The following is a 14,737-nucleotide window of genomic DNA, read 5'->3' as shown; positions in this document are numbered from 1 at the left end:
AGAGCAAAGAACAAATCCAAAGACCTTAAAGAGAGATAAACAGACACCAAAGCAATTACATATTTCTCACTGAGTCTCAGGGAATGAAAGGAATAGGTAATATCCAATGTGTAATGAGTTAAAGAATCAAGACAGTCATGAAAATCATCCAAGCATCTCAAACATGGTCAGGTAGTCAATCAGCTCAAATATAAGTGATATAGCCTCATAAGATATTCACTCTATCTCTTAAGTGTCTAGGCTACTGTTTACTCTCAAAGCACCCATGAAAACAAACACCACATAGACTTGGCAAAATTCTAAAATTGACAAACAAACTTGACAAACACATGCACATGAGGATCAAAAGGTCTTTAAAGGTTGTAATGGGGCCAAGGACAAGGTAGAGGGAAGTATGGGATAAGTAGCTAAAACCCTAATTGAATAGAGGAGCGATCGGGAATAAGTGGAAATTCAGCAAAGGTAGTAAACCCAAACTCTCTTATATCAACAAAATCAACCAAGGCTTCAACCCAAATCAATTCCTCAAAACAAGACCTCATTTATTCAGCTTCACTTCTTCTTCTTTTATTTTAAACAGTACGGATTTGCAGCAGTTGAAAGTATTTTGAATTTTTGAAGATTAAAGAAAGAACTAGGCAATATATATATACATCAAGCATGGCCAAAATAAAACATTAAGCATGGCCAAAAATCATATCTTCCAATGAAACATACCCCCCCCCCCCAACATTTATTCCCAAAACAATTACAAAGCACCAAAATTCCTTAAGGGTAAGGTGATATCATGGTTTTTCACTAAAGGCTTGTAGTGAGCTTCAAAACAAGGAAAGGGAAACAAGGCTCAAAAGGGCTATCAAAGGAATTAATTCAAGGTAGGCTCATTTGGCTAGAGGCTTATAGGAATAAAATGCCTAAATCATCTCCCAACATGCATGTGAACCAAGAAGTATCAACAAGAATCAAGCCAAGGTTATTGTGCAAGTAATCAATGGGGCAAAGCACACCGAATAAATAAACAATGATGGCTCAAAATCTCACCAATGGTAAATTTATCACTTTCAATTCGACCCTTCATAACTAACTTGACATGTAGAGAAGGCAAGGATTTCAATTCACAAAATGCCAAGAAACTCCTATTTCGAAAACAATTACCCATTTCTTGTACATAACCCAAAATTCAAAGAGAAACATGCAATGTTGTACACAAAACATAAAACCAAAATAACAAATTTAACACAAATTTAACCTAGAAAAACAAAACTCAAACAAAGAATAATCTCCCCCCCCCCCACACTTAAACAACACATTGTCCTCAATGTAGCACTATCACAAGATTCAAAGCAATCAGATCAATCAATAAAATTGGACAAGTGCGTCAAAAGTAAAGAAGGAGACAGAAAAAGAAAACTCCCTAAGTCATGGCGGGAGAGAAGTCGGGTGGAGTAAGGAAGTCTCTTCCACCACTGTGTCCACTAAAGAAGGGTTTGTGAGGAATGGCTTAAGTCGGTGTCCATTGACCTTGAAGCTCTTGTTTGTGGAGTCGCTTTTGATCTCAACTGTACCATAAGGAAAAACATTAGTAACAACAAAAGGACCAATCCACTTAGACCTCAACTTACCACTCATGAGTCCAAGCCTAGAATTATACAATAACACTTTTTGCCCAACCATGAAGTCCTTCTTAATTATCATGCTATCATGGAACTTCTTGGTCTTTTCTTTGTAGAACTTGGCATTCTCATATGCTTCTAGGCGGATCTCATCTAACTCACTAAGTTGCAACTTTCTTTCCTCACCAGCTTGATCCATAGAGAAGTTGCAGGTCTTCACTGCCCTGTATGCTTTGTGCTCAATCTCCACTGGAAGATGACATGCCTTTCCAAAGACAACCCGATAAGGAGACATTCCTATGGGTGCTTTCTAGGCAGTCCTATGTGCCCAAAGAGCATCATCAAGCCTGGTACTCCAATCTTTCCTGCTTGGCTGCACAATCTTCTCTAAAATTCTCTTGATCTCCTTGTTAGAAATTTCTGCCTGTCCATTGGTTTGGGGGTGGTATGGTGTGGATACCCTGTGTACAACCCCGTACTTTTTAAGCAAGGCATGCATTGATTTGTTGCAAAAATGGGTTCCTTGATCACTAATGATTGCTTTAGGTACTCCAAACCTGCAAAACATATTAGATCTAACAAAATATACAACAACCTTAGCATCATTAGTTCTAGTGGGCTTGGCTTCCACCCATTTGGAAACATAATCAACTGCAAGGAGAATGTAAACATAACCAAAAGAGACAGGAAAAGGGCCCATGAAATCTATGCCCCAGACATCAAACACCTCACAGAATAGCATGGGTTGCTGAGGCCTTTGTTGTCGCCATGTAAGTGCACTTCCTACTCTCTGACACTGCTCACAAGTGCTACAAGTCTTCCACGCATCTTTTAAGATGGTGGGCCAATAAATGCCACAGTCAAGCACTTTGTGAGCTGTCCTTTGAACACCCAGATGACCTCCCGATGCGGAAGAATGACAGAACTGCAGGACTGAGTCAGTCTCATGATCTAGAATGCATCATCTAATGACCTGATCACTGCACAATTTCCACAAGTAGGGGTCATCCCAAATAAAATGCTTAGCATCACTTTTAATTTTATCTTCTTGAGCCTTAGATGCTAAGGGAGGTAAAACAGAAGCAACTAAATAATTTGCAATGTTAGCAAACCAGGGAGTAGAAAAAGAATCAGAAATACTATACAACATATACAAATTATCATCCGGGAAATCATCCCAAATGGGTGAGTCCTCATCGGACACACGTTCGATCCGACTCAAAGGATCAACAACTAAATTTTGTGCTCCGCTCCTATCACGGATCTCCAAGTCAAACTCTTGGAGCCAGAGCATCCATCGGATCAACCTAGGCTTTGAATCAGCCTTATTCAACAAGTACTTTAGAACTGCATGGTCAGTATAAACAATAATACGAGTACCAAGCAAATAAGAATGAAATTTTTCAAGAGCAAAAACTATGGCTAGTAGCTCTTTCTTAGTAGTAGTATAATTTGCTTGGGCAGCATCTAAAGTCCTAGAAGCATAATATATCACCCTAGGCAGTTTATCAATTTTTTGAGCAAGGACAGCCCCCAATGCATAATTTGATGCATCACACAAAAGCTCAAAAGGGGCTGTCCAGTTGGGTGCCTGGATGATGGGGGTGGTAGTCAGTGCTCTTTTGAGGCAATCAAAAGCCTCTTTACATTTATCATTAAAGTCAAACTCCACCTCCTTTTGCAACAAGTTGGATAGTGGAAGGGCTACTTTGCTAAAATCTCTTATAAAGTGCCTGTAGAATCCTGCATGACCAAGAAAAGATCGCACCTCTTGCACGCAAGAGGGGTAAGGCAATTGTGAAATAATAGAAATTTTTGCAGGATCTACTTCAATGCCCTTATTGGAAATAATGTGGCCTAAAACTATACCTTGCTCAACCATAAAATGACTTTTTTCAAAATTTAGAACAAGGTTAGTTTCAATGCATCTATTCAAAACCTTTTCCAGATTATCCAAACAAACATCAAAAGAGGATCCATATACCGTGAAATCATCCATAAACACCTCTATGCAATTTTCTAAAAAATCACTAAAAATACTGATCATGCACCGCTGGAAGGTACCAAGGGCATTGCACAAGCCGAAAGGCATCCTCCTATAGGCAAAAGTGTCGAAGGGGCAGGTGAATGTGGTCTTTTCCTGATCCTCAAGAGCAATAGTGATTTGCATGTAACCAGAAAAACCATCAAGGAAACAATAGTGAGATTCACTTGCCAAGCGTTCAAGCATCTGGTCAATGAATGGCATGGGAAAATGGTCCTTTTTTGTAACCTGGTTCAGTCTCCTATAGTCAATGCAGACTCTCCAACTGTTCTGCACCCGAGTAGGAACCAGCTCCTCCTTCTCATTTTTTATCACGGTAAGGCCGGTTTTCTTCGGGACTACCTAGACGGGACTCACCCATTGATTGTCGGAGACAGGATAAATGATTCTAGCTTGCAAAAGCTTGGTTACATCCTTCTTCACTACATCAAGAATCACTGGGTTGAGTCTTCTCTGTGGCTGTCTTACTGGTTTAGCCCCATCCTCTAAATTTATTCGATGCATACATGTGGATGGGCTAATACCAGGAATGTCCGCCAAGGTCCAGCCTATAGCCTTCTTATGCTTCTTGAGAACTGATAACAGCTTCTCCTCTTGCTCATCAGCAAGGGAGGTAGATATAATTACTGGAAAATTTTTGCCATCATCCAAGTAAGCATATTTTAAATTTGATGGCAGAGGCTTCAATTCTGGTGTGGGCAGCTGGATAATGGTAGAAAGATATGGTTTCTCAGCCTGTACCTCATAAACAAAGTCAGGGGCATATGAACTTCCTGAAGCATGGTTAGTTCTATCTAACTCTAGAAAATCAATCTCAAGAGGTAAAACATCACTAGACATGTAATCAATATCAAATTCAGATTCACTATCAACATCAAATTCAGACATATGATCAAATACAATTTCAGATTCAATGCATGAAGAGTGACAGGCATGCAGATTAGAATAAAGATCAATCATGTATTCATCAACAATATGGTCAATTATTTCAGCACAGAATACAGAAAGATCTTCAGATGGGTGTTTCATAGCATCAAGAATTTTAAAATGAACAGTTATATCACCAAACTCCATAGATAGTGTGCCTGCATATACATATATCTTAGTTCTAGCCATTTTCATAAAAGGTCTGCCTAGAATGATGGGAACTGATCCTTGAGAAAATCCCTCCTCCATATTCAAAACATAAAAATCAACAGGGAAAATCATTTCACCAACTCTAAGACATCCTCTATGAAACCAGCAGGATAGGCAACACTTCTATTAGCTAAATGAATCACCACATCAGTTGACTGTAAAGGACCAAGAGATAGAGAATTAAAAATAGACATAGGCATAACACTAATAGAAGCTCCTAAATCTAGCACGACATTCTCAAACTTATTGTTCCCTATAATACAAGGTATGCAAAATGTACTTGGATCCTTACATTTTTTCAGGGATTTGGGGAATAGATTTACCACTCAATGCGGAGACATTTATGCCCATGCTAATTCTTTCACTTCCTTTAAGCTTCTGCTTATGAGTGCATAGCTCTTTCAAGAATTTAGCATATCTTGGAATTTGCTTTATTGCATCCAGCAGAGGTATGTTTACCTCTACTCTACTAAATGTTTCCAAGATCTCCTTCTCTGCCTCTTCCATTTTTTTGTTGGAAATTGCTATTGGAGGGAATGGAAAAGGGATATGCTGCTGTTGTAAGTCAGAATTACCAGTAGAAGATTCACCTGCATAGAAATTGTTAGGCAACTTACTCTTTAAATTTTTGTCATCATCTTTTTCTGGAGTACAGTGAAGTTGGGCAGGTTCATTTGCAGATGAGGAAGATGCTACTGGTTGAGGTCCTTGATACTGCTTTCCCGACCTCAATGTAATGGCACTCACATTTTTGGGATTCTGGACAGATTAAGAAGGCAGCTTGTCAGAGTTTTGTGATTGAGCTTGGTTCAGCTGGGTGGCCATCTGCCCCATCTGATTTGTTAAACTCTGAATTGAGGCTCTAGTCTCCTACTGAAACTGCATGTTCTGTATTGTCATTTGCCTCACTAATTCTTCTAATGAAGGTTGAGAAGGGGCCTCAACAGTGGATTGTTGTCTCAGTTGATGTTGTTGTTGTTGTTGTTGCACTGGAGGAGGAACATATGCTCTACTTGGACCAGCAGCATTTTGGAAGGAAGAAGCAGGCTGCTGTTGTTGTTGTTGAGGGCTAGACCATCTGAGATTAGGGTGATTCCTCCATCTGGGATTGTATCTGTTGCTGGAGAGGTCATAATTGTTTTGTTGTGGTTTATTTTGCTGCTGAAGTTGAGGAGGTCTATTGTAGATGTTTGCAGCATAAGCTTTAGGTTGTTCAATTGCTCCAGATTGCTACACAGAAGGGCAAAGGTCTGTATGGTGGTCGGCAGAGGAGCATAAACCACAAAGTCTTGCGACAGGTACAAATTTTTGATTCAAGGCCAGCTGGGTTACCAGGTTAACCAAGGCATCTAGTTTACCCTCAAGCTTCTTAGTTTCAGATGATGAAGATGAATTCGTGGCTACCTCATGCGCTCCTCTAACGACAATAGCATCATTTCTGGCACTAAATTGCTGGGAGTTGGAAGCTATCTTCTCAATTAAATTCCTGGCTTCAACAGGGGTCATGTCTCCAAGGGTTCCACCACTGGCAGCATCTATCATACTTCTCTCCATGTTACTGAGTTCGTCATAAAAATATTGGAGAAGAAGCTGCTCAGAAATCTAGTGGTGAGGGCTATTGGTGCATAGCTTTTTAAATCTCTCCCAGTATTCATATAGGCTCTCTCCACTGAGTTGCCTAATGCCTGAAATATCCTTTCTGATGGGCATGGTCCTGGAAGCAGGGAAAATTTTTTCTAAGAATACTCTCTTGAGGTCATCCCAGCTCGTGATGGACCTTGGAGCAAGGTAATATAGCCAGTCCTTTGCCACTCCCTCTATAGAATGAGGAAAGACCTTCAGAAAGATGTGATCTTATGGAAATCTAGAGGTTACACGGTGGACCTGACAATATGGAATTCTTTTAGATGTTTATGAGGGTCTTCACCTACAAGACCATGAAACTTGGGCAACAAGTAGATCAGTCCAGTTTTAAGAACATATGGGACATCCTCATCAGGGTATTGAATGTACAAGCTTTCATAAGTGAAATCAGGTGCAGCCATTTCCTTTAGAGTCCTCTCACGAGGTGGAGGTTGAGCCATATTTTCTTAATGTTCAAAATTAGAATGCTCAAAGTCAGAATTCTCAAAATCAGGATGTTCAAAATCACCAACCACAGAATGATCAAACTCACCAATAACATAATGCCCAGGATGAGGTACAAAATGTTCAGGGTAATCATGATGCACACTATGCCTAACTAATCTATGAAATGTCCTTTCTATTTCAGGATCAAAGGGTTGTAAGTCACCTGGATTGCCTCAAGTCATGCACTATATGCAACAGTTCATGTGTTTTTTAGACAGGGCAAAAGAGGTGGGTTAAAACTACAACTATACTCAAACAATATCCAAATGAGCTAAAATTTTGAGAGCAACACCCTAAAATCATGAAAAGATAGCACAAAAATTTTCAGACAAAAATTCAAAGTCTAACTATGGAAACTGCCTAAGGAAAGTTTAGAAAAATAAAACAATAAAACTTGAAAAAAAAAATAGTAAACAGGCGATTTTGGCTAGTAAGAGACCGTAGCCGGCCTTTGGCGGGCTGCCACGATATGGGAAATTTTTTTCTACCCCAAATACATATATAATAATAGTCATTCTGATACCCGGAGCAAAGTGCCAGAGAGTTTTGAGAGATTTTGCTGTGCGAAGACCTCCAGAGAACGGAGATTGAAGAGGAAGTCGTCCTGAGAGCTTGAGATGAGTTTGTGAGTGATTGTGAGGTTCTAGAGGTGGAGGAGACATCCTCACCACTTGTATTTCTTCAATCCTTCATTTTTCTATTCTCTTTGCTGTAAAGGAAGCTTCCAGTTATGGAGAGCTAAAACCTCTATTGGTTCTTCCTTGTAGGTACTTGATGTAAATACATGTATATCTATTTAATGATGTTTTATGTGTTCTTTGTGCTATTAGTATGTCATTTCAGTGTGTTTTTTCCTTGATCACATAGATGTATGCTTTGTTAGGATCATTCAACAGTGGAAACTGTTCTCTATGCTAGTTTATCATATTATAACGAGGGATCGGGGTACGGTAACCTACTTGTGTATATGTTTGTCTTAATGCGGTTCTGGTCTAGTTTAGTCCAACAAGAGGAGTTTGAGGATGATGCTTGATCAGGATTAGGCTAGACTATCATGAGGAATTGGGGCTTAGCATTTTAGGAGACACCATAGAACACATGAGCATTGTTAGGTAGAGAATATCCTTTTAACATCAGACACCTAATAGGAAGACCAGCGTGTTGTCTACTTGCCTTTACACAACATTACTCATGTGATTTTCCTTTTAATAGTTAGTTTACATACCTGTTCATAGTCCACACATCTCTTTTCATACTAGACACCTATTCACTGAATATAGCTTTACCAAGTAACACAAGTTCCCCGAGAGTTCGATACTCGGTTTTTACCGTTTTATACTACTTGCACGATCCGGTGCACTTGCCGGATTCAAACAAGTTTTTGGCGCCATTGCCGGGGAACTTCTTTCTATTTGGAAAGTTAGCTCAGTCCTAGGTGTCTATTCTTTATTTTTTGATAAACTGTGAATATTTACTTTCAATTCATATTTGTTTTCCTCTTGAACTGGATAACCGCTATTTCTGTTAGTGTTTTATATGCATAGATCTCCCGCAGGAAATTTAGTTCCTCTGGACTTGGAGATTGAAGCTACATTGAGAAGGAATAGAGCAGAGAGGAGAAGAAAATTACTACAAGACAGGACAATAGCATCCATTCTTGAGGAAGAAACTCATTTTTATGATTCTACATCATCTGACTCACCATCATCAAGGGAATCTCCGACCTATTTACCAGAAGTTGTTTCCATGGAAAATGAACACCTGCAAAGAGTTACCCTTAAGGACTATTCAAGCAGTTTAGTGTCATAATTCTTTACCAGCATTGCACGTCTTGAAGTGCAAGCTCACAACATAAACTACCCTCATTCTTTGATTCATTTAATATAGGGGAACTTATTCCAAGGATTACCAAATGAGGACCCCTATGCATATTTGGCGACACTCATTGAAATCTGTAACACTATAAAGATTGTAGGCATGCCAGATGAAGCCATTAGACTCAGTTTATTTTCATTTTCCTTGGCAGGAGAAGCCAAGAGGTGGCTCCACTCATTTAAGGGTAACAGTCTGAAAACCTGGGAAGAAGTTGTTGAAAAGTTTTTAAAAAAATATTTCCCAGAGTCAAAGACCGCGGAAGGGAAAGCTGTATTCTCTTCATTTCATCAGCTCCCTGACGAGTCCTTGAGTGAAGCGTTGGAGAGGTTTAGAGGTTTATTGAGAAAGACTCCCACCCATGGGTTCTCTGAGCCAAATCAATTGAATATGTTTATAGATGGGCTGAGACCACAAACCAAGCAACTGTTCGATGCTTCACTAGGGGGAAAAATAAAGTTGAAAACCCATGAAGAGGCAACTGAGCTAATTGAGAATATGTCAGCCAGCAATCATGCCATTCTGCATGACAGAGTTCATCAATCCACAAAGAAAAGCTTGTTAGAACTATCATCACATGACGCTTTATTGGCACAGAATAAGTTGCTTTCTAGGCAACTTGAGATTTTAATAGAAACACTTGGTAAGTTGCCAACTAAACTTTCTATTGGTCAACCTACACATTCTTCTGTTTTTCAGGTTACAGGTTGTACCATCTGTGGTGAGGCTCATGAAACAGGCCAATGTATTCCCATTGAAGAAAACACTCAAGAAGTTCACTATATGGGAAATCAATAGAGACAAGGATATACTCAAGGAGGATTTTCAGGCTTCCAGTAGGGTCCTTATAACCAACAAGGACAGTGGAGATCACACCCTGACAATCAATTCATCAAGGACCAGGGTGGACCTTCCTACAGGCCAATTCAACAAGGGCCTAACATCTTTCAGAGGACTACTGAGCCGGACGAGACTTTGAATCAGTTTATGTAAGTAATAATGTCAAATCATAAAAGCACTAAGTCAGCACTGAAAAACCTTGAGGTCCAGGTGGGACAACTGACCAAGCAAATAGCTGACAAGTCATCCAACAGTTTTGTGCCAAATACAGAAAAGAATCCCAAGGAGGAATGTAAAGCTGTGACGACAAGGAGTAAGAGGTTTGTGGAGGCGGAGAATGAGGATAGTGTTGTATCCAAGAAGAAAGTTGCTGAAAAGAAAGGTACTGATGAAAAGAAAGATGATGTGAGAGGTGAAAGAAATCAGGAAAAAGAAAAACAAATAATGATCAAGAAAAGAAATTAAATGACCAAGAAAAAGAAAAAGAAGTAGAAAAAGAAAAGAAAATGAAAAAAATGAAAAAGAAGAAAAAAATGAGAATGAAGAGAGGAGTAGAAGTGAACAAGCTAGAGAGAAGAAAAAGAGAAAAAGTTGTGAATGAAGGTGCGAAAGTACCATATCATGTGGTACTTTCCAAGATGGAGAAGGATCGCCATTTGGCGAGATTTTTAGATATTTTCAAGAAACTAGAAATAACCATGCCCTTTGGAGAAGCTAGAGCTGGGCTTTGAAGATCAGAAAATTGATTTTTATTTATTTGTTGAAGACAAGCCTGCTCCAGAACAAAATGTTTGCTTATTAGTAATGGAAGTGGGTAAGGAGGTTCTAGAAGTAAACACCAAAACGTGATCACCCATTGAGGTAAAAGCGTCAAGCTAATGACGTTAAAAAAGCGCTTCCTGGGAGGCAACCCAGTTCTAATTTATGCCTTCCTATTCTTTTATGCATTGCTTAATGTGGAACTTGCTTCATAATCAGTACATTGGGGTATATCAGCTTATTTTTGAATGATAGATATAAGGGTTTCAATTTCTTGAGGAAGGGACTGAAAAATAACTCAGAAATTTTTTCTGAAAAACAGTCCTTTTGCTAAGCACAAGCCTCACGCTAAGCGCATCTTTGGTCATGCACTAAGCTGAGAGTCTCTAGCACTTAGCGCTCAACCCTTGCATCTCAGGCTGATTTGGCCCGCTAAGCTAGCCAAGGCTGAGCTAAGCCTCTTTCAATTCAATCTGAATTCAGCTAAGCGATGGCCTGATTGCTAAGCGCATTGTATTCAATGGCTAAGCATGACATGTCATCACTAAGCTCAATTCTTTGTAGCCTAAACTGGTTTTCATCGAGCTAATCGTGCCACTCATGCCAGCTAAGCCCAAATCCTTGCGGCAATGTCGACGCTAAGCGATCCCTCAACCGCTAAGCGCCTATCCCTCTGTAATCAAGATGCATTATTTTAGCTAAGTCGGCCTAGAACCAAGCTTAGCGAGAGTTGGAGGTATTTTGATCTGTAGAACTCGCTAAATGGCCCATCTGCGTGCTAAGCCAAGCCCTTTATGTGTTCAAAAAAGAATTTTGAATTTTGAATTTCAAACATGGGTTAAGCGCACGACTGCTAAGCGAAGCACTTTGAGAAACCAAATTTCTCTCTGGCTCACTTAGAGCTTTGGCTCGCTAAGAGAGAGGCTCGAAAATTGCTTAAGTGAGTGTAACATCAGTTACACTCACATTTGCCCAGATTTCGCAAACAATTTCCCTGCAATCTCTCTCTCCCATAATTTGTGCACCTTGCATTTGTGCTTTCTATTTGCATTGTCTACTTATCTTCACAAAGCATCAATGATACAAGTAAGTTCCTTACTCCCTTTATTCTTTTATTTTGTTGAACCTTAGGGTAGAAAACCATAGATTTTAGCTTTCAATCTTTAGGTTTTTCATGATATTTGATTTGGTAAAAATTAGGACTTTGTGAATGATTATACTATGTAGATAGTTTTCACTAGTTTGCATGTTTGATCTGCCTTTTAGAGGCTTGAAAAATGGAAGAAAACGAACTGTGTTTTCTGCATTTTTTCTAGAAAACGAACTGTGTTGCGCTAAGCGAGTTCATCAAAATTCATTGAATATATGCGTTTCCAGAAAAGCTCACTAAGCGCGCCTACCGGGCTAAGCAAGTCCATCTTGTGAGGATGAACACTCATCCTCCTGTTGAGATACCTGTGGCTAAACGAGGCTGAATCGCTAAGCCCAGGTAACTTAGTCAAAAAAAAATTTGTTGAAAGCCCCGCACTAAGCCGAGTCTCTCTTAGCTAAGCTCATTTCATTGCGGCAGCCATTGGGCTAAGCGAGGCTTGCTCACTAAGCCCCCATACTTAGTGAATTTTCTGAATCTCATGGTGCCGCTAAGCGCAACCCTATTGAGCTTAGTGCACATCTGTTGCGGCAATCATTAGGCTTAGCGGGCAAATGCCAGCTAAACCAATTTTGCAGAAGCAGAATTTTTTGCAACATCCGCTAAGCAGCCCCACGTGTCGCTAAGTGGTAGTGTGTATTTTGTGAAGGCAAGCTAAGCGGACCATGTCTTGCTAAGCCGCCAATGCCTTTTTTCAGTTTTATTTTTCAGTTTTTGAATTTGAATAACTTGTGTCCTAATTAACTGTTTGGTCCCTTTATTTGCAGATGACCGCTAGGAAATGCAAGAGTATCGATTCAAGACCCACGGTTCAATATGATACAAGGATATTTCACTCCTTAGATGCATGGAACCGATACACGGATAATGTATTGGGGAGAAACATCTTGCAAGAGAGGAAGGTGGAGCTCTACCACACTGAGTTTGATGATTTTAAGACTGAGTTGAAAAGGCGTAATCTCCATAAACGCATTACCAATTTGGTTGATGGGAGCATAGATGTGGCTTTGGTGAAAGAGTTCTATGCAAACTTATACAACTCTGAGGGTCCTTCACCAAAGCAAGCCAGGGTCAGAGGCCATCTAGTGAAGATTAATGCTGACAGCCTCAACACATTCCTAGAGACACCTGTGGTGTTGGCAGAGGGTGAGACTTTGTCCACATACTCCAGATACTGCAGGTTGCTTCAAATCCTAGGGAGATTGAGGCTGCTCTATGCATACCAGGCCGAGGGTTCATCTTGAACCCTAAGGGCCATCTTGGGAGGATCCTGAGGAAGGACTTGACGACTTTAGCCCAGGTGTGGAGTGTTCTCTCATACTCCAACCTAGCCCCCACATCTCACACCTCTAACCTGACAGTGGACAGAGCTAGGTTGATCTTTGGCCTAGTCTCTCACATGGATATGAACATAGGAGCTCTCATTTCTGGCCAGATGACTTTTATAGCCCAATCTAACTCTTCTAGACTTGTGTTTCCTGCTCTGATCACCGCCCTATGTCGAGTGTCAATCGATGAATACGACTAACTTTTGTGTATAAAACTTGTGTAAATTGTATCAAACTCCTCCAATTCATGGTTATTTTGTAGTGTTATAATTTCTTTTGAGTAAAGATAGGTAAGAAATACTTAGTACTTCCATTTTGTGTGTTTAATAATCATTTTCTCTTAATTTCAGGTTAATTAGGCAAGTTTTGAAGTGTTGATTTTCACCCTCTCGCTAAGCCAACAAATTGGCTTAGCGAGCCAACCGCTGAGCGCAATAATCCTCGACTAAGCGCGAGGAAGAATCTGGAAGAAGGATGAGTTGTGCATGTTCCTTGAGCGAAGGGTCATCCTGCTAAGCGCACTGCTTCAATCCATCCGCTGAGTGAGAAAAGCCGCGCTAAGCCGAAATTCACTAATGCGCGCTAAGCAGTTCAGAATTGCACTAAGCGCACGAGCATGAACAAAGCCACATATTTAAGCCTGAAATCAGATTTTGGAAGGGAGTTTGCCCTTTTCTTGAAGCTTCTGCATGTCTCAAGAGTTCTAGAGAGAGAAAGGTCCAAGTTCCAGAGAGTTTAAGAGATTTTGGTGTGTGAAGATTTGCAAAGAAAAAAGCTAGAAGAGGAAGCCGTCCTGAGAGCTTGAGATGAGTTTGTGAGTGATACAGAGGTCCTAGAGGTGGAGAAGACATCCCCACTACTTGTATTTCTGTAATCTTTCCTCTTTCTCATCTCTTTGTTGTAAAGGAAACTTCCCAATTATGGAAAGCTAAATCCTCTGTTGGATCTTCCTTGTAGGTACTTGATGTAAATATCTTTTTTATCTATTTAATGATGTTTTGTGTGTTCACTGTGCTATCAGAACTTCATTCTACCATGCTTTTGCCTTGATCACGTGGATGCATGTGTTTTTAGGATCATTCAATAGTGGAAACTGGTCTAATTCTTAGAACTTGATAAGACGGGGCTAGTTTGTCGTATTATCACAAGGGATCGGGATACGGTAACCTAGTTGTTGTATGTTTGTCTTAATGCGGTCCTGGCCGAGTTTAGTCCAACAAGAGGACTTTGCGGACGATGTTTGATCAGGATTAGGCTAGACTATCATAAGGAATCGGGGTTTAGCATTTCAGGAGACACCATAGAACACATAAGCATTGTTAAGTAGAGAATATCCTTTTAACATCAGGCACCCATTAGGAAGTGTCATACCCTAATTTCGTTTGGGGACCATTGCTTGATAGCATGCGACCCTCGCTTGACTACTTTGAGGTACTTAACACCCATCGTTAGGCAATCAATGGAGTTCCGCGACATGTCGGAAGTCGAAGGGAAGCATTGTTGCGCAATCTGTAGAGTTCCGCAACATCCAGAGTCAAAGAAGGGATTGTTGCGTAGTCCGTAAAGTTTCATAACATTACGAAATACGTAATTCACGAAGTTCCGTAACGTTACAGAAAAAGATTAAGCAAAAAAAGAAAAAGGGGTGCATTTAGTAAACGGGGGTGTGCAAATAGCAATCAGGCCCACTTGGGCCTTCCAGGATGTTCCAACAAAAGGCGGTGCCTTCTGGTGGAAGCAACCCAGCTCGCCTGGGCAAGCTGGGTGGTAACCACCTCCCTCTTTTCCCCTATAAATAGGGGAAGGAGGGCAGAACAAATTCGTTCAACGCTCCTGGTATCTGAGATTCACTTAAAATTGTTTC

Source organism: Glycine soja, chromosome 12 (genome assembly GCF_004193775.1).
Source record: "Glycine soja cultivar W05 chromosome 12, ASM419377v2, whole genome shotgun sequence".
Taxonomy (NCBI): Eukaryota; Viridiplantae; Streptophyta; class Magnoliopsida; order Fabales; family Fabaceae; genus Glycine; species Glycine soja.
The sequence above is the reverse complement of the archived record's forward strand: the minus strand, read 5'-3'. Positions refer to the sequence as shown.